General features: G+C 32.9%; 1 protein-coding gene across 2 annotated transcripts in view; it reads right to left on the reverse strand.

Annotated features, from left to right (window-relative positions):
- Nucleotides 1-20,344, reverse strand: part of LOC149418994 (uncharacterized) — a 491,041-nt gene that overhangs the window by 440,673 nt on the left and 30,024 nt on the right. The gene's annotated exons all lie outside the window — the stretch shown is intronic.

A 20,344-nucleotide genomic window follows, 5' to 3' on the forward strand; every position in this document is an offset into this window, starting at 1 on the left:
AACTTGTTTAAAAATAAACTGTTTTTATAAACCCAATAACAATATTATTGATTATATTTTATTATTATATTATATTCTTATTCTGGTTAAAAATGGTCTCCAGGCCTTTAACGAAAGAATTGAAAGGATTTCCAATAAACTATTAGTAAAACGGAACAGGTTTTCATAAAAATTATAATATTTTCGCATTTCGTCACTGTGTACTATCACAGGACAATCTCAGGTGCATTAATACGTATTATGAATGTACCAAAAATTTATTTAAACTGCCTGACATACATTTTTTTCTGTATTTTCTGTGTGTATGTACCTACCTAATTAGATAAAACCTAGGAAGTCATGTTTGTACGGCGCCCTTGAGGTGATTTTTCATAAAAACGGCGCAATATAAATAATCAAATTATTATTGCCAAGGCGCGCCTAGTGCGCGCGTAATGAAAGTATGTATGTTTTTATTTTTCCCATATTAAATTTTACATCTTGTAATTCATTTGTAAATTAAAATTTTTGTTTTTATATGGGAAAAATATATGGCAGACAGAGTATTACAGTCACCGCTTTGTTCAGATGAATTGAAGAAACTATTAATATTATTATTGAAGACTGTTAACACTTTGAGGCTTCACATTACACAAATGAAAAAAAGATTTTTGTTTAAAACTACTTTTATTTTAGTTGTAACTATTTCGATTGATCTCAATTTGTACTAGGACAATCAAAATTATAAAACTGTTTACATGTTTATTATCCTGATGAAGATTGGTGTCAACGGAAACCGGTCGATAACACAAAGAAAGTGGTTTTAAACAAAGAACTATGTTTATTTGTTTTATTATTATTATTATCATTTAAAAACAATGCTTTTGGCAGATAGGTAAGGTTAGTATTTAATATTTGAAAGTAAAGATCAGAATGATTCCCTCAGAAATAGTATTAACCTATTGCTTATACTCGTAAATCATAAAAAAGAGCGATCAAAATACGCGCTGTTAAATAAACTAAAAAATTGACAAAAGTGCAAGGGTTTCTTAAAACTTTTTTTAAGAAACGTGGAAAACGATGGAATTAAAAAACATATATATATTTACATTATTTTTAATTTATTTTTAATTATATGTTGAAAAAATTGTTTATTTAGTTTTGTTTTTAGATTGTTAAAAAGATTTAGGGTGCGAAAATCCAAACGGTGTGAAAATATATTTAAAAAACAATCATATTAAAAAAAACTGTTTCTACAAAACGTAATATACGTTGTACACTCCTTTTCCAACTACAAGCTAACGCTTCCACGGAAGAGTAGTATTCAAATCTCATAATAATGTAAAAATCCAATGGAAACACTATTTTATATTTACTTACTTTATTTCTTTAATAAAAAATCAAATCAAAATAACTCATTTTATGCAGTTAATAAGGACATTAACATTGGGAAACTGTCCCTGTTTAGCGGGAAAATGCAAAAAAGAATGTTTTAAGAAAAACGCCGAAAAATGGGCATTGCATTTTTTCATGCCTCGGAATTTTCTGGTTACGAGGAGTAATACGTTAAAGTACCGATTAGAAATCATAATGTACTATATATAGTACTTTCTGGAACCGAAATTGAATAAAATAAACATTAAAACTTACAGTATGTCATAGATCGGTCCAGTAATAACCAAACGGTTATGTTAGTTTAAAATTTTACATAGGTACATTTTAACAACAAATTTAAATAGTTTGGAGAAAGCAATAATAATTGCAATTTTTTATGGGTGGGTTAAGGTACCGCCGCCCCAGGAACCATTTATTGGATAACCAACACTTCTGCCAAGTGGTTTGCTACGTAAGGCACCTCCAGTGGTTTGTTACGTTAGGTTATATAGCAGGGGGGCCCAGATTCATCGGGTGAGGTTTGTTCAGGATTCGCCTGCCCACCATTTCTGTGGTGTGCCAGATCGGGAAAGGCTGGTTTGGGGAGACCCTTTGAACTCTCCATCCTGTCTCTCTTGACCCATCGCCTTGCATCGCAGCGCGAGGGATAGATCGTTCGTCCTTCCCTCCTGTGCACACTCATCCCAAAATTCCTACCCATTCCTCGTATCTTTTTCCTGGCTAGAACTTTATCTTCGTCATTTCTTTAAAAAGGCCCTCGACACAGCATCCCCAAAGATAATATAGGCCCTGAGGGAAATAAGTTTCCTCACAGCTCCATTTCCTTTGATCCTCCTTAGCACAGGTAATCTGCCTAGCTAGAACTAATATCGACCAGAAAATGTCTCAGAATAAATTTAATATCTTCGTGGTTTAATATCTACCGCTTATAGCTCTTTTGTAGCCTCTCTGTCATTCCCATAGACGACGCATACAACAGAAGAGAGTGGATACATAAGAGATCTCAGCAACAGGACCATAATAAAAAATTCAAAGAACCGTAAATCATTTATAAAATAGAGTCATATTTTAAAAAAGAAATCCTCTAAATATTTTTGCTTTAGATTAAATTTACTCTCGCTTAGTTTTTCAGGGACTACTCAAGACAACCTATTAGTAACCACAAGTTTGAAGGAAATTTTCGAAGCTAAATAAGATTTGATTTGATATACCTACCTGCGCGCTCCATACGCTTTTCTGTTCTGTTCAAAATAGATCAATAGAAAACAAACCATAAATAAAATTCTCGCTTGAACAGACTGTGTAATAATTACAATAACAAAGTGGACATTATCAATTGCAAACTTGAAAAAATATAAAAAATCACTGAAAGGTCTGAAATTTGAAAAATAAATTCCGAATTATTATTATCATTTATGAGTTTTTGTACTTGTTTTGTATGATTCTGTATTGAACTCATTTAATGTTATGTCCTGTCTAATTTTTATATTTGTCTTAACATGACACCTCAATTACAAGAGAATAAGCTCCACAAAATAAATGTTTTTCTTTCTGTTTCTTGACAATTTTTTTATATATAATATTCTCATAAACTTTTGTATTACGTTGTCTTATTAGAGGTTTGTACCTCTCGCAAGGAGAAAATCCAAAATTGGTTTTATTTTAGCTATACCACACACGATAAAACATAATTAAAAATTAAAATTAAAGTATATAACAACCTTCCACGTAGCATCAAACAAATAACCGACATACTTAAATTTAAATTAATACTAAAAACATGTCTTTTATAAAAACATAAATTAAATACCTCTGTTTTTTATTTTTTATTTACATGCATTTGTTAACATGTAATTATTGGGTTATGTAATATAATGTGTATTTGTTAGGTTAGCTGGAAAAAATAGAATGTAACCTATAAGCTATACCCTTTGTACTCTTTTTGTGCAGTAAATTTTTTTTGAATTTTTGAATTAATCTGTGTATTTACCGAATAAACATAAATAAAAAATAAAATACAACAAAGAACTTTTTTGTGATCAAGCTATATTATACACTAAACGCTTAGAATGAATCATTAACTAAAATAATAAAACATCAAAACAACCTATTTACAAGATGACAATTTAGTTTCTACGTGTGATTTCACCGAAAATCGTTTTCCTAAGTTACTCTAAGGCGATTGCTTTTATAATTCCGTTTATTTGAGCAACACGAGTTTAGGAATAAAGTGAGTTTTCATTTTATATATGTGAGAGTCGGAGGAAATTACTTTTTAGAAAAGAAATTTCCCACCCTCATGAAGTTGAAGGTATATGCAAAATTTCTAACATTATTTTCTATAGCCGTTTGCTCCCCTATAAACGTCTGCACTCCGGGTAAATATTTGGCCCCAAAACCTACTTAACTTAAGATCCGCATGCTCTTCTACGATTTTTACCGGATTTTTTTATGTTAAAGTAAAAGGGTCCCAGCTGCCAGGAGCCAGTGAGGCTATGACATTCCTTAATTTAATACAGATAATGTTGCGAAACTGATCGAGGGGGTGGAGTTGATGAAGGTTAGAAAACACCGGCTAATTTAAATGTGGTTAGGTGACCGAATAACTTATCAAAATATCAATTCAATACACCTTTAAAAAGTGATAAGTCATGAAAAGTGATGAATCAAAAAGTATGTTAAATCGTTTACGTCGGTTGGTTTTTTTCCGCGTTGAATTGTCGTTGTGTTGAGTTATGAAACCGGTTACCAAATATGGCCGATGACATTTCAATTAACGTTTCGTTATCTTTCGAAAAGGCGATACTGAAGTTTTATATACCAAATGCTAGAATCTAGCTTGGAATTGTAGAAAATATATATTTTTAATGTAACTCTCCGAAATCAGTGGGACTACTTACATGTGCGATACATGTAGGGGATGGGTGAGGGAATGAGACGGGGGAGAAAAAGATTAGGAAGTACTTGGCCATTCAGATCTAGTCACCAAACACGACTAAAGATATTTAAAACAAGCTTTAAATTCAAAATTTTAAAAAACATTCATCGCACAAAAATACACAGTACAAAGGGTATAGCTTATAGGTTACATCCTATTTTTTTCCAGCTAACCCAATGAATACACATTATATTACAAAACCCAACAATTACATGTTAATAAAAAAAAAAAAAATAAAAAACAGAGATATTTAATTTGTTTTATTTGTTCGATGCTACGTGGAAGGTTGTTAAATACTTTAATGGCCATGTAGTGTGGTCCTTTTTGAAATACAGTTTTGTTTGCTTTTGGGATTAATAAGTTTTCTGTGAACCTTGTAGCATGTTTATGTGTTGAGTTTTTTAGTTTTTTTTTTTCTGGAAACTTTTCTTAAGATGATAGAACTAGCAGGCATAAATCCATTATATACTCGAATATGACCGTCACTGTCAGAAGTTTGAGATTTTTTAAAATTGGTCTAAATGAGTCCAGGTGATCGGAGTTTGTAATTTTTCGTAGGCACCTCTTTTGGAAGATAAAATAATTGTGATCTAGTTTTCAGATTTGTTCGATAATCTAGATCTGAATAGTCAAGTACTTCTTCACCTTCCTCTTACCCGTATCTTTCTCCTTCCCTCTAACTTCAGCATAACAAAATACCCTAATTAGGAATGCCATAATCTCGCTCGCCCCTGATGGTTGGGATCAGTTGTAACTCTTGTTCGGTTTCACATTAAAAAAAAAAAATTGAATACCGACGTGGCTACACTGCTCCCAACAGTCATGAACCAGTGAGACTATGGCATCCCAAATTGGGGTGTTTTATGGGGATGGAGATAAGGGAGGGGGGAGATATGAAGATCAAGAAGTTAGGGAAGTACCTGGCTATTCGGAATTGGTTACCAAACACGGCTAAATCTACGTCGATGTTTAAATTCCAAATGGTGTTCACAAGAAAGATAATGTGAGTATTTTCGTATGTGAATATCTGAGTCATACCTGCTTTCCACCGTCTGGAGCAAGTAATACTGTAACATCCCCGATTGGGGTATATCGTGAGGCTGAAGGTAGTATGAAGGGAAAAGAGATGGGGGACTCATATCAAGACGAAAAGAATATTATAATATTTTTTTATCTTCCTAGTCTGAAAGCTTGTTATCAGAGAAGATGTTATCATCGTAAAGATAACATTAAATGAGCTCCTTTATAATAATCTTTGTAGAGAACAAAAAAATATCGTTTCTCCGACCATAAAAGCTATACTTGTATCTTCCGTTTTTATGACAATCTCCTTTGTTAAATAATTTTCTTGTACTAAGAACTTCTTCTATCTAATCACGAAATTGAGGTTAAAATGATACATAAATATACTGATTTCTTGGTAATTTCGAATATTTAGATAGTGCGTAAAGATACGAAATTAAGTAAGTATCCTTTTAAGGATAATTTGCCGGATTTTAAAGTAATTTATTACATAATTTAAACATTTTTTTTTAGTGTAAGTACCGGAGTCTCAACTGCTTTCAACCGTCCGGATTTAGTGAGACAGCATTCGCGATTGGGGTATGTTACGAGGTGGACGGTTGTGGGGAGGGAAGAAGATAAGGAATACCTGGCTTTTCAGATCTGGTCACCAAATACGTTTTTTTTAAATTTAATGTTTTTTTTATTCCCAAGAGACTCATTTCTGTACAGTATAAAAGCAGGGAGCTATGTCACCACCCGGTTGGACAGCGTTGTGAGGCGGGTTAAGTAGTGGCCGTAGGAAGGGATTTATTAATGTGGGCCTAGAAGGGGCCCGGATTACTTAATTTTATAAATATACATTTTTTTATATTTTATAACTTTTAATGTCAAGAGTCAGAATAATAAAAGAGTTTGTATGATACGATGCATGAATGTGAATGAAGCAAGAAATGTGTCCAAAGACCGAGTTGTTTGGCGGTCCGTCTTTTCTGCTTACCCCTGCGGAGAAATGGCGTTATGGTTAGTTAGTTATTTAGGGTACCAAAGATACAATAGATGCTAACATGTTATATTAAAAAAAGATAAGGTAAAGAAAAAAAGCCACATATACGGAGAAAAAAAAGTATTGATATTTTATTAAAAATCTCTCCAAATTATTGGTGATCCGGTTAAAAATGGGATTCCAGGCCTTTTATGAATGAAATAACGGAGTTAATGTCAAATATATTATCACGATGTCCGAACATATGTTTGATCATTTATTCCATACTTACAAAGTTTATCAGGAAACCTGTCAATTCATTCGTTAAAAGCCTTCAACCCTGTATTTAACGTGATAAATAATACTTATTTTCACTTTATTTTATGTAATTTAAATGTAACTTTAGGTGGAGAGTGGCGCTGGTGTTAGACGGTTATATGGAAAAGAGAGTTAGGGGTATTACCACTAAAGGTGGAGAATGGCGCTAGTGTCAGACGGTTATCTGGAAAAGAAAGTTAGGGGTATTACCACTAAAGGTGGAGAGTGGCGCTAGTGTCAAACGGTTATCTGGAAAAGAGAGTTAGGGGTATTACCACTAAAGTGGAGAGTGGCGCTAATGTCAGACGGTTATCTGGAAAAGAGAGTTAGGGGTATTACCACTAAAGGTGGAGAGTGGCGCTAGCGTCAGACGGTTATTTAATATAGTACCTAACTAAAAGAAGAATTTTATTAGTAGACGAAATTTGTTTTTTTAAATGCAAAAAATGCCTACAAATTAAAATACACGTAAATTCATACATAACACGGGTAAAAATATTTTTGATAACTATTTTCATAATCGTCTATTTCCAATCAACACAAGCTGTGCACACACATACCAGTGCGTGGCGTGCAAAGCATATTGATGAGTACATGTTTTGCATGCCACTGGTAACACTCTCTCTTTACACGTTTTATTCCACTCAAACTTAATGTGTCGTAAATAAACACAACATTATTTCTCTGAATACAGAAATGGAAAGTTTAACAAATTACATAAGCCTATGTCTTTCTTTCGGGCCTTTCTCAGATGCCACACCGGATTAGCAAAATATTTCTCTTGTTGTCTTAATTCTCATCATTCTGAGCAGAATATTCTCACACAAAGCTTTCTATAAGTCTAAGGGCGTATCAACAGTAATGGGATTAAATCTCTCCCGTTTAAGTTTTAAATTCAATAACGTCCCTCGTCTATATTATAACTCGTTCCGAGATTAACTTTCAAATGCAATTAACTCTTCTGAATTAATATTCCAGCCGGAATGTTTCGGCAACACATCGCTTAGAAAATTAACCAACTCGCAATGGCAATGAATTCGTAAGTTAAAAGGGTAACTTGCAACATTTTTGTTTAGAATAATAATTTTTAAGCATCCATTTTTATTTGAACTCCTTTTGTAACACCTACCAATATAATATATCATTATATAGGAAGAAAATACTAATAAATCTTAACAAAACATGAAACATGAAACAGAACACACATACTAAAAAATATAACAAAAGTATACTAATTTAAAGATAAGTTAAAAAGTTGTTATAATAAAAAAATTAATATTAATTTTAACTTTTAGAGAAAGTCAATAGGTAGTCCATAGTAATAAAAATCATATATGTTTATCCGCGACACTATCTAGGTTACAAACCAATTCTTAAGAACTTTGTAATTATTCAAAAAGATAGCTGCCAACAATGTGGGAAAAATTAGTTGCAAGATTATATTGATAACATTGTCAATTCTGAATTTGAAATATGAGATCGACACAAATGACGTATAATAATTACGTTCCAATGGTCGAGTGGTAAAAGACGTTGTCCCGGTAAGACAGATGTTTCGACTTATAAGTATTATCTTTTCATGATATATTTTTATATGTTATATTGAAATAACTTTTCTTCCAATAAATTTTATATGTTATATTGAAATAACTTTTTTTCCAATAAATTTTATATGTTATATTGAAATAACTTTTCTTCCAATAAATTTTATATGTTATATTGAAATAACTTTTCTTCCAATAAATTTTATATTTATATTGAAATAACTTTTCTTCCAATAAATTTTATATTTATATTGAAATAACTTTTCTTCCAATAAATTTTATATGTTATATTGAAATAACTTTTTTTCATCATCTGAAGAAGAAGATGAAATCAATAAATCTAAACGAAGCATGGTCCAGAACCAAATTCGGAAAATAAAAAGCTTGCGATCACAAAAGAGAGTTAAACCCAGGATCTTTGTCTTACAGGGACAATACCTCTAACCACTCGGTCATTGAGATACAATTATTCAATGGGTGTAACTTGCAAAAATTATTAATATTAAAATAAACATTTAATGAAATGCTGAGCTCCCGCTGCTGAATGCCTCCGTAGTGTGAGGGTAACTTATTTAACTTATTCAATGAGTACTTTTGGCGCGTGAGAGGTTAAATATTGTTTTTAATTAACCTAATGAAGCAATGCATGTTGCCCACAAGCCAACAGTTTGTTCATAGGCAAATTTGTGGGGAATGCTCTCAAACACCTGCTATAGGGAAAAGCTAACTTCGCTTCTCCAACGAAAGCCAAACTAGCGGCTGAGAAGTTTGCCGACTCAAATGGCTATTGTTCGACAGTGATACGTTTTACGAAAGCCAATATAACGAAATTTTATGTAGAAGTTACACCTTACGACCACAACATGAAGGTATTATTATGTTAGTTTAAATTTATAATACGTCAAATTGTCAAAGTGATAGTACACGTAATGTGTAATGTCAAGTGAGAGACCAAGACAAACTAAAGAATGGTGATGAGTTCTGTACCGGTTCTGTGTCAACTGTGTTTGCGAATGAAAACAGAAATTAATGAAAATACTTTTTTATAGCCAAATACTTCCCGACCTTCCTCCACCCCATTTCTTTCACTTCTATACTCCATTCAGCCCCATAAAATACAAATTTTAGGATTTATAAGTACCAGTATTTAGGATTCTCGGTATTCACATAAAAAATCACGTTTTCTATACTTACAATACGACTATGTATCTAACTTTAATATTTTTTGTTTACAAAATAATAACAACTTTGACGATATATCGCTCTTTTGAATTGTCCAAACAACTAGACTAGACAACTTATGTAGATTTTATTTCACACTTTTTAACTGTTCATACGGACCTTTAACGTTGTTTCGCACTTTTGAATTGTCCAAACATCCAACTTTGACGATATATCGCTTTTTTGAATTGTCCAAACCGACAACTTTGATGTTATTTCACACTTTTTAACTGTCCAAACATACAACTTTGACGATATATCGCTCTTTTGAATTGTCCAAACCGACAACTTAGATGTTATTTCACACTTTTTAGCTGTCGAAACGGACAACTTTAACATTATTTAGCACTTGAATTGTCAAAACGGACAATTTCGACGATGTTTTTCACTTTGGAATTGTCCAATGTCCATTGATAGGATTTCATAAGATATAATATAAATAATAATTATTAAACTAGGATTCTTTGTATGTAAAACGCTAAACATGCAACCAATTCAAAGCATTCCCGTTAGAATAATACAGTTTTATGTAAATCATAAAACCTCCCTTTAAAAGGTCATATAAAAACTCCCGGTGTTTTATTTTTACACAGAGAAGAACAAATTCGCAACAAACTGATATCAATTTGAATTTCAAAACGCGGATTCGAGCGAAAGTTTCAACTTCTGATCTGCTGGCTTCAGAGAAATATAATTTAGATATAATATTATACGAAAAGTTAGAAACATGCGTAGGGAGCTACTTTGGTCGCAGAGGTTGATGTGACAACCGGCGTTTGAAAGTTGCTGTACCCAAAACAGCTTTATGAAAAACGGTATTGGACAAAATAGCCTTGACAAAACATAATCATGATTTTAACAATGTTATTAAATTTTCATAACTTACTATTAATTTATTCATAACCGCACTAAGTGTTACTAAGGCATCCCCAATTTGACGTATTTTGCGAGCCTGGAGAAAGACAAAGGGGAAAATAATTGTAAAGTAGAAGCTGTTTTTTTAGTTTTTCTCTCCGACAACATCAGAAACGCATCTTTCTCTTCATTCTTTAAAAGATCCTCTGTGATAAAATACATACCAAAGGGATATGCAGGATTCAGCACTGTTTAGTTTAAAAGTGCATTTCAACGGCATACAATTTAAATATTGTATCTTCATAAAAGATAACACTGAGAAAACTGAGTAAGGAGATTGGCAAACCTGGAAACTAGATTTAGAGATAATATAATTGTTAAGGAGATACATTTCTGTGCTCATAAACACTTTGCTTGGAGGATTTACAATATATGTAAATATATCTTTGGGACGGCAGGTTTAGGAGATGCAATATTTTAACACATGCAAAATCAGCTATGTTTGGTAGATTCAGTACTTAATACATTTTTAACCAAAATTGGAGATACAATTTTTTAACGCTACGTCAATCAATTTCATCAACATTGGAATACCTAGCTAAAACTTTATCAGGCTGCATAAACAACAAACTTTTACAATAAGCTGTTTTGGCGGTAGTTGACGACATTACAATTTTTTTAGTTCACAATTTTGGAGCGGCTGTTTAGTTGCGGTTATTTTGTATAAATCCATCGCACTGGTGAAAAAGATACCACATAAATGTTACGAGTGAAGCGAGAAAGACGAAAAAATTTGACAGAATAATTTAAATATGTTAACTTCTCTTTGAATACAGAATCTACGTTTAGGCCCCTTTTCAAGTACAAAGATTGAAGAGAATAAATGAAGCCATAAAGTCTTCATACAATGGCAAACTTATGAGAAAGTCCCAACTTCAGCTTCGTGTATTTCCCGTGTCACATTATGTGGCATATTCATGCTTAATATTAGTTCACCTGTACGAAGAGGTCGTACGATGAGTAGAATGATGTCAACAATAAAATAATGCAGTTGTGAAGAAGGTGATGAAATTCCACATATTATTCCATATTACCAATGAAAAGATTTTTTTATTTTAACTCCATACAAGAAGCCCTGAAGAAAAAAATTTCCCTCAGGGCCCTTTATCATCTTAGGGGATGCTGTGTGCGTGGTTTTTTTTTTTCAAAAAGGCAGGAGAGGAAGTTCTGGGAATGAGGGATGGGAGGGAGCCTGGGGATCAGTTTGTCCAAGAATGGCGGACGTATGAATACATCCCTCCCACTGCAATGCGATTGGTCGAGAGAGTCTCGCTGGAGAGAAAAACTTGTTAAGTCATCAAACGTAGCAAACCACGAGGGGTTATCAATGTTAAAGGTGTTGTTTATTCAATAAATTATTGAGAAACCAAATTGATAAACGGTTAGATGTGTTTTGTGGGCGTTCGCCAAAAGTAAGGTCAATTTTGCAATCGAAGATTATTTTCGAATTCTTATGAATAGAAAATCATTTTCTTACTGTTTATGTTAAATGTTAAATTACACACTTCTCGAATATCTAGAGTTTTTATAACTGGATTGTCCTCACCTAAGCGAGAACATAAGAGCCAGTAATAATAAATAAACTATTATTAACAGATTGATTGTACCTTGCAACACCGAGCTTTCGCGTAATACCACCGTCATGTGCTTACATTAAATTTTCGCGCCGTAAGAACGCCAATAATACCGAAAATGTTTAAACCTTTATGAATATAGTATATAACATACCATAAGTAGTTTTCACAGAAGAGATACTTAAATTGAGAGAAATATTTTATTCTCTCTTACGAAAGCAATACAAAGAAATAGAAAAATATTCTTGTAGTTTCCATAAAGCTAAATAAGTTGTTTTTCACAATAAAAAATAAAGAAAACACACAAAAAACAACAAGAATGGCGCTTTGAAGAATGAAAATCTAGTAACTCTGTTATTGTATTAAAGTGGCTGATCTTCACGAAAAGCAAAGCAAGATTTTTATCTCAGTTTTCATTTTGTTGCTAATTGAATGAAATTAATTTTAGTAACCTACGAACATTTTTACGAAGCAAAATTCCATGCAAAGAATGTGTGATTTGAATGTGCCTATCGGCGACAGCGACGGGGCACTAATTCTTCGTTGCCGATAGACTCTTCCGGCACGCCAAGAGTAAAAAGTTCAAAATGTGTCGGTTTTTTTAAAATCATTTTTGCGTGTTTGTTTTTGCTTTCGACGTCGTCAATGTCGTCCGGTGTAATTTAACTATTATTAATGTCGTCCGGTGTAATTCAACCATCATTAATATCGTCCGGTGTAATTTAATCATCATTAATGTCGTCCGGTGTAATTCAACCATCATTAATATCGTCCGGTGTAATTCAACCATCATTAATGTCGTCCGGTGTAATTCAACCATCATTAATGTCGTCCGGTGTAATTCAACCATCATTAATATCGTCCGGTGTAATTTCATCATCTCCCCGACAACTCGCCTGAGGATAGTTTCAATTCTGTCAAATCTTTTTTTCCAGTACTGTCGGAAGTTAAAAATTCAGACGGCCGCCGTAGTCGAAGAGTAAGGCTTCCGATTAGCAATCCGCGAGTTCAAATTCTATATTTTTGCGCAATTTATTCATTTAAAATAATATATGATATATTTAAGACCACCATCCAGAATTTAAACGTTGCTTCAAATAGCTTCTCCATGCTTGCTTACCAGATTTGATTAGCCAGGCACTTATCCACCTTTATCTTCCCCGTCTCCTTCCATTCCCCAATACCTTCATCCTCATAACAAACCTTAATTGGACATGCCTCACTGGCTCACTGGTTCATAGTATCACTGGCTTCAGCCGCTTGAACATAACATAAAAATAAGGAATTAGGTGGGATCTCTGATACCCGCATTCATTAATTCGCATATCTCGTATATGTCCTATCGTAATAACAGTTTTTTATTCTAGTCTTACTCTCACTTTCAATGGTAAAATAATGCAATTATCTAATGACCCAACTCTTACCAGTCTAGAAATAAACCGTTATTATTCATCGTAATACTTATTTTATATCGTCTATCAATTTTTGTAAGTAGTGCAAATAATCCTTTCCAGGAATATTGCATTGCTTTTATGCTGATCATTACTATTGAATCCAGATGTACTTGATAAGAGGATTGAAAAAATACTTTTATGTTGATTGGAGTGCCAATTAGTTTGAATCAAAAAGGGGGATTAGATAAAACGAGTTTTTCATTTTAAATTTGCGCGATATAACATTGTAATTGTCTAGGTTATTTTGAAGCAGTTGATGATCGGAAACAGACTAAATGTTGATAAAACAATTAATTTCATCGGGGAAAAAAACATATTCACTGTTAAATTTTGAACCAAGGTCATTCATAAATATTAGAAAAAGCAGAGGGCCAAGATTTGACCCCCGTGGTACACCGGAGTTTACAAACATGAGAGATGGTTTGTATCTTTTAGTTAGCACTAGTTGTGTTCTGTTACATAAATACACTTTGACCCAATGAAATTGATCTCAAGCTTTATTATGATCAAGCTTTATTATGAAAATGAATCTAAAAAAGTATTTTAATAAAAACAGTGCTATAAAATAATATCAGATGGTGAATAGTTGTAGTAATATTACATAAAATATTGTATTAGAAGACATTACACGCATACCTTTGTCGGGATTTTACAAGTGTTTTCAAACGGAGGTAGATAAATTCATAACAGAACAGGCAGATGATAATATTATCTCGCTGCTTTATTGCCTGAGTACACTGAGTTCTCAGACCGTACTCAGCGGTGTATTGTTCTGGCCCGGGCATTGTCGTGTCTTACATACGTGAGATTCAACATTATAACTATAACTGTAGGATACAAGTACAAGCTTAGAACAGAGTCGGGATTAGGACGGAAACAGACAGGGAGGAAAAGTCATTGATATTTTTTATTTAAATTAAAAAAATTAACATTTTTCCCCTTTTATTGGTAGGGCGTACTGGTTTCAGATACATGGCATGGATTTCAACTTACTGTTTTCACCAAAAAAACTTGGACTTTTGATGTGATTGGTTGACAATGAGCTCTGATATCTTCATTGAAACTGATTGGTTACCTGCTTCATCTGACAGGTCCATACTCTATGTTATTTTAAATAAAACGAAGCTAAATTTAATTAATATGAACGACTGCAGACCTTTAAGCTTCATTAGCAGACAGTTTGAATAATACAAACCCCGATCTTGTGGTTCCCACGTTATTTATTAACAGCTAACGCCATCTATGGGTATCCTAATAGACTAATCTAGTGCCATCAATGAGTGAGCTCATACACTAATATTAAGGATATCGCACTAATTTACCAACTTGCCGTTTTCCCGTAGGGATAGGCAGAGGCCCGCAAAACAAATAGGTCTTGGCACACACTCCTTGCCTGATTCACATTCATACATTATTTTCTGCTATTCTTACTCTAAATAAACGTGCCGTGTCTTCTTCGTCTCGACTTCTTCTACTATTCAAATTTGCATCATACCCACCTCACAAGCTGCCCAACCAGGTTACGACATAGTTCCCCGTTTTTATACTGTTCAGACAGGGGCGTCACTTCTTACACGCCTTTCTTCGTTGGTTCGATCTATATGCCTAAGCATCAAAGCGTTCCTTTCTTCATCTTACTCATAAGGCTCACATCAGCCTTGCATTCTTTGCAAATCTCAACATTTCTCATTCGATCATACATGGTTTTGTATGTTTTGCGTGTGTGTCCGTGCTTGCCACCTGACCTTTAAATAAATATGACAGAAAGAAATATGCTCCCATTAGCTCAGTTGTTGGATCAGCGCCCCGGCAAGGCGAAGGTCCTGAGTTCAAGTCCTAGATATGACCGTTTATTTAATGTTTCAAATTTTCGTTTAAAAATCGCTAATATTGTTGTCAAAAGTTGATTACAGTATGAGGTTTTACTCATTAAGGTAATTAAAAAAATATATAAAAATAAATACATTATTTATTATTTTTTTTGATAAATTAATGTTTTTAAGACAAGATTTTATTTATGCATAGCACAAAGGATAACAATTATTTTTATAAGCAATAATTGTTCGCCTGAAACACTCATCTACATTGAAAAAATATCCTGATAAAAAATACATGACGCCAACGGGACTCGAACCCGTGTCCATTCGATTTCCGGTCGAAAGCTCTGACCACTGAGCTATGCTTATGCTATGAGCTTGGGGGCCCCCATAGCTCAGTGGTCAGAGCTTTCGACCGGAAATCGAATGGACACGGGTTTGAGTCCCGTTGGCGTCATGTATTTTTTATCAGGATATTTTTTCAATGTAGATGAGTGTTTCAGGCGAACAATTATTGCTTATAAAAATAATTGTTAAATACATTATCTTTATTATTTTAAGGTATATATTTAGTCCTGGTTCATCCGTGTCTGGTTAAGGTAAGGATAAGGCCTAATGCATGTAGGTAGTATACAGTACACGCATAAACAGATTCGCTCCTGAGAGTCTGGGAGGTAAATTTGTGTTGTGTGGGAGGTAATTACTCTGAGGACTGTTCGCGCCATATTTTTATAAACTCAACGTTTTTTCCAGGTTTTTTTTCCTGTTCTGAATGTGTTTTGGTTACGTTTTCCTTCCATAAAAGGCTTTTCGTGTCAAGTCCGCAAAACCAACATGTTGGTTTTGCGATATTTTGCAAAATTACAGAGATTATTCGAATATTATTTTAAATGCATGGTAAATGAAGATATATTTTGTTTCACGAAGAAAGAGATAATCACTAAAAACATTATTTTGATCGTGTTAATTTGCCTGTTTGAACCATTGACATATTTTATTTAGATGTGACATGAAGTGAAAAAATAAGTTTTTTTTTACGTCCAACTGACCTCCAACGCTTCTAACGCTCTACCTAAAATTTTCGAATCCGGTCTACGCGCTCCGCTTATCGCGTTCTAATAGTAGAACATGTTTTAACGAGATGTATCTATAGCGCCTCTAATTTTATAACTCTATGGTTCAAAAATAAATCAAATTACTTCAAAGACCTCTTGGCAGAGTGAGATTTAAAACTCTTGGTCCATTAATAGCGGGTGGCGTAACACAAACAAAGAACTTAACATTAATTCATATTTAAGAGGCAGCTACAAGCCAAAAATGTGCATATTCTTGGTATACCTTATATTGGAGGTAATAGGCATTAAAATCGCTTGACAAACGGAGTCTAGAAACGTTCGATTTCACGCGAAAAACTGGTATTTACTTATTTTGTAAATAATTTTATAAGAAAGCAAAAAAGTTAATCAAGTGAAACTGTCACAGATAATCTTAGCTATAAAACTGTATTTTTAAAAGTTGTTTCCGTTATGCATTCATACATTTCTATTGAAAAAAAAAATTTGTAGTAGTTTTCGTTTATATTTTTTACTGAGTGATTTATTTTTTATTTGTATTCTACTCAAGCGAAGCGATAGGAAAACCTTCAATTTAACTAAAGCATATTTTTTAGTTTTCATAATGTACACCAATTTGTTATAAAGATAAAGAGAAAGAGGGGCAAACCCAAACCTGAAGAAGAATAATCGATGAAGAAGTGAGAGGGGTATGAGTGAGGGGAGTTAATTATAAAATAAAATAAAACTATAGTACATTTTTTTCTTTGAACCGTGGACCAGTTTCAATCTCGCTACGGCAGATGTCCGCAATATGTCAAGCAAAAACATTAACATGTTTTCACTTTTCTAAAATGTTAAAGAATTCTCTTGAGAGACCAATATTTGAAATGGAAACATCACTTGAATGTTTTTTTGAAAATCAAAGTTTCAATGTGCAAGTTTCCAATTTTGATAAAAAGATGAGTTTGGATTAAATTATTATTATTATGAATATCTAGTTTTTTTTCCTATCCGTTATCATTTAATCATATTTTTGTTACCTATTTAACTCCTCAGGCTAATTTGTTTGTTTTTTTTAATATAAAAAATAAAATAAAATTACGAAATATAAAATTTGAAGGTTTACTTCATCACCTTTCTAAACAGTTATTAGTTTTTGGATACGTTAAGAAATATCTAATTTATTTGGATTTTATTGGGAAAAAATTCTCCAACTTCCTGACAGCATCTTTAAGAAATGTAACGGTTAATATGCCAGAGGCCTGAAGGGTTGATGATATCCAATTTTCTACTTCATTTCACATGTTATTTCAGATATGTTTTGAGATTTTCACGGCGAAAAGTATTAAAGTGATTTATTATGCCTTATGCGCACCTCCTTATTTAGCCAACGTTTTGAAAGGCAGTGTCCATCATTAGGCCAGATGATGAACACTGTAATGCTGTCCAAAACGTTGGCTAAAGAAGGTATAAAATAAATCACTTTAATGTTATTTCACTTTCACAGCTGACAAAACTCAGTAGAAACAACGCAGTAATAGAATGATGTAATTTTTGTTTGTTTATCTTATATCAAATGTTATAAAAAATCTACCTAAATTTTTGCATTTTAAAAAAAAGCACGATTTACGACCCTCGGACCAAACTGAGGAACAGTGGTACACAGTGGATGTCGAAACTGTACATAAATTGAATTATTTTTTAATTTACCTAATTGATAATGATATTTTACAACTTACAACGAAGTAACGATGGTTTTGAAACATGTCGATCCTTGGTGTTGGTGTATACAAAGATTTTAGTTTTATTTCAATCAAAATAATTATTCAAATTGCATTTTTAATAAATACGATCGAAAATATTATGCAGAAGTCAGAACAAACAATATTATTTGAGCGTAACTAAATGATATTTTTCTTTGTGGAACAAATTCAAATATTACGTGGTTCATATAAATATATCTATAAATTACACAAAAATTCCAACAATTCGTAAAACCTTCAGTCCTTTGTGAAGCACTTGTAATAAGTTTCGTCGTAAAAATATTTTATTCTCTCGATAAGCTCTTAAAGCGTAATCCCCAATGCAGTGGAGGCAGAAAAAACTCTGTTAATTTGTACTTTCCTTTGTAAGAAAATATACGCGAAATTCATCGCATCGTATTTTCTCAAATTCGGAAGAGCTTTCGCTGCTATCAAAGGTTTTATCAGGTTTTTTAAAAGCTTTTTATGTTTCAAAGTAGAAAGGAGGAACATGGGAAGAATGAGGAGCACTTCACATCGGATCTCAATCGCTATCGGTAATCCTAGAGGACACGATTTAACTTAAAAAGGGAATTAGAAGAAGATCGACGGAGAAAGTGATGACGCTCTGTAAGGAGGCAGATGAAAGTAGAATGTCTACACTTTTTAATTCATTTTGGAAATGTGATTTGGCAAATATAAAGTAAAATGAGGAATATCATTACTACACCATCTAGTATTTTTTTTATTTTTTTTAACAAATGTCGATTTCATGGTTAAAATAATGTTTAAGTTTGCATTTTTCAAAGCTTACCAAAACGATAGAAATCTGGCGGGATACGCGTGACGTCATACGTACCTTCGTTTTTTCGATTGATTGAAATAATAGAGGAAGCGCGCTAATATTAAAAAAAAACGATAATAATTAAGCAAAAATATTGAAAATATTTAATAAAACACGACTCGTTCGAAATAGAGCAAAAAATCTCTCAAATGCTTCAGTTGCGTTTATAATCTGCATTGTGAATTTTTTCATACCTATAACATATTAAATAACAGAACAAAAGACGTTTTTAATAAGTTTTGTAGGTTACTTTGTGATTTTTTTTTGTCTTTGGAATTTTATATAATTACCGTTTCTGCATTGCAAATGTATCGATATTCTCGTATCTTCAAAAGGAACGTACAAACTAAGAGAGTTAAAAAGATTAATGCAGGGGCTTAACAGTAAGGTCAATCCCACTCGGGTCGGTATGAAATCAACAAATCCCAATATAAATATTTTTAGACACTTTAAATTTCGAAAAAAGAAAAAAGAATTCTTTTGACGAGTCGCCGACCAATCACGGGGCGTTTAAGTCTCTAACGGTCTTAATGAGATTCCTGTCGGGCATATATGTTAAAACCACTAATGACTGTATGGCAAAGTGGGCTATCCAACAAGAAAAAACGGTCGATATAAGTGCAATGAAAACGATTAAAAAGGGCAGGTTTAATTTGAAAATCTAAGGCGTCTGGTTACGTGAAAATTTGAAATAACAGAAACACATGCATGAATCCGAACTACTTGCTTTTGCAAACTTTATCCAGTCATGGACATTATTTAACATTTTCTGTGACAAATTTCTTAGACAAACGTTGAATTCCTACAAATTCAATTCATATTTCATAGGTTTATCTCCTGCTTTGACGTATTCGCCTCACGAAAACCTCAAAACAAAATAAAGTGAGAAACTAAATTATTGGTTTGTACCATCTGGCGTACGGCGTTCACGTCCATAAAATTGTGTTCTGTCTGAAAATATTTTTTTGGCCAGTAGATTAATTTAACCTTTTCATCTCCATATTAACGTTAGCATTATGGTCTTTAAAAAAATCACTCCTTGACTGTTTAAGATTTTTAAATAACGATTTGACGAAAGGGCTAAAAATTGTTTTAATTAACTTTTGTGTATTATCTACTCTCTATCTGAACCAATCTAAATCTCAGAATGATTAAACAGTACTTATTTGAATAGTATTTTACTCAAATTCAACTATCTATTTTAGATTTTCCCAAGCAGCTCACCTCTAAATTAAACAGGTAGCTGACTGATTAATTCACAGAATTAGAGCAGATAGAAAATACTTAAATATATTAGTATCTTAACTAGGAGTACAAAGCAGGAATTCTCCATACCGAGGAAAATAAATTAATCGAGGTTCCGAGCTTTAGTACCACAAAGTTATCCTTTCATCAGCGGGATATATTTCGATGGTTGGCCCCTTATATTGCAGTATTCAGTAAAGATGAACGATACAGTACAGACGCGCAAGGGTGATTTTTGTTATGGCAACAGTTTTAACGTTGTTTCGCTGACGCGAAGTCATTTTAATGTCATGTCTTTGCTACTGCTATGGATTTT

This window comes from Hesperophylax consimilis, chromosome 12 (genome assembly GCF_061612785.1).
Source record: "Hesperophylax consimilis isolate HC1 chromosome 12, BYU_Hcon_1.0, whole genome shotgun sequence".
Lineage (NCBI taxonomy): Eukaryota > Metazoa > Arthropoda > Insecta > Trichoptera > Limnephilidae > Hesperophylax > Hesperophylax consimilis.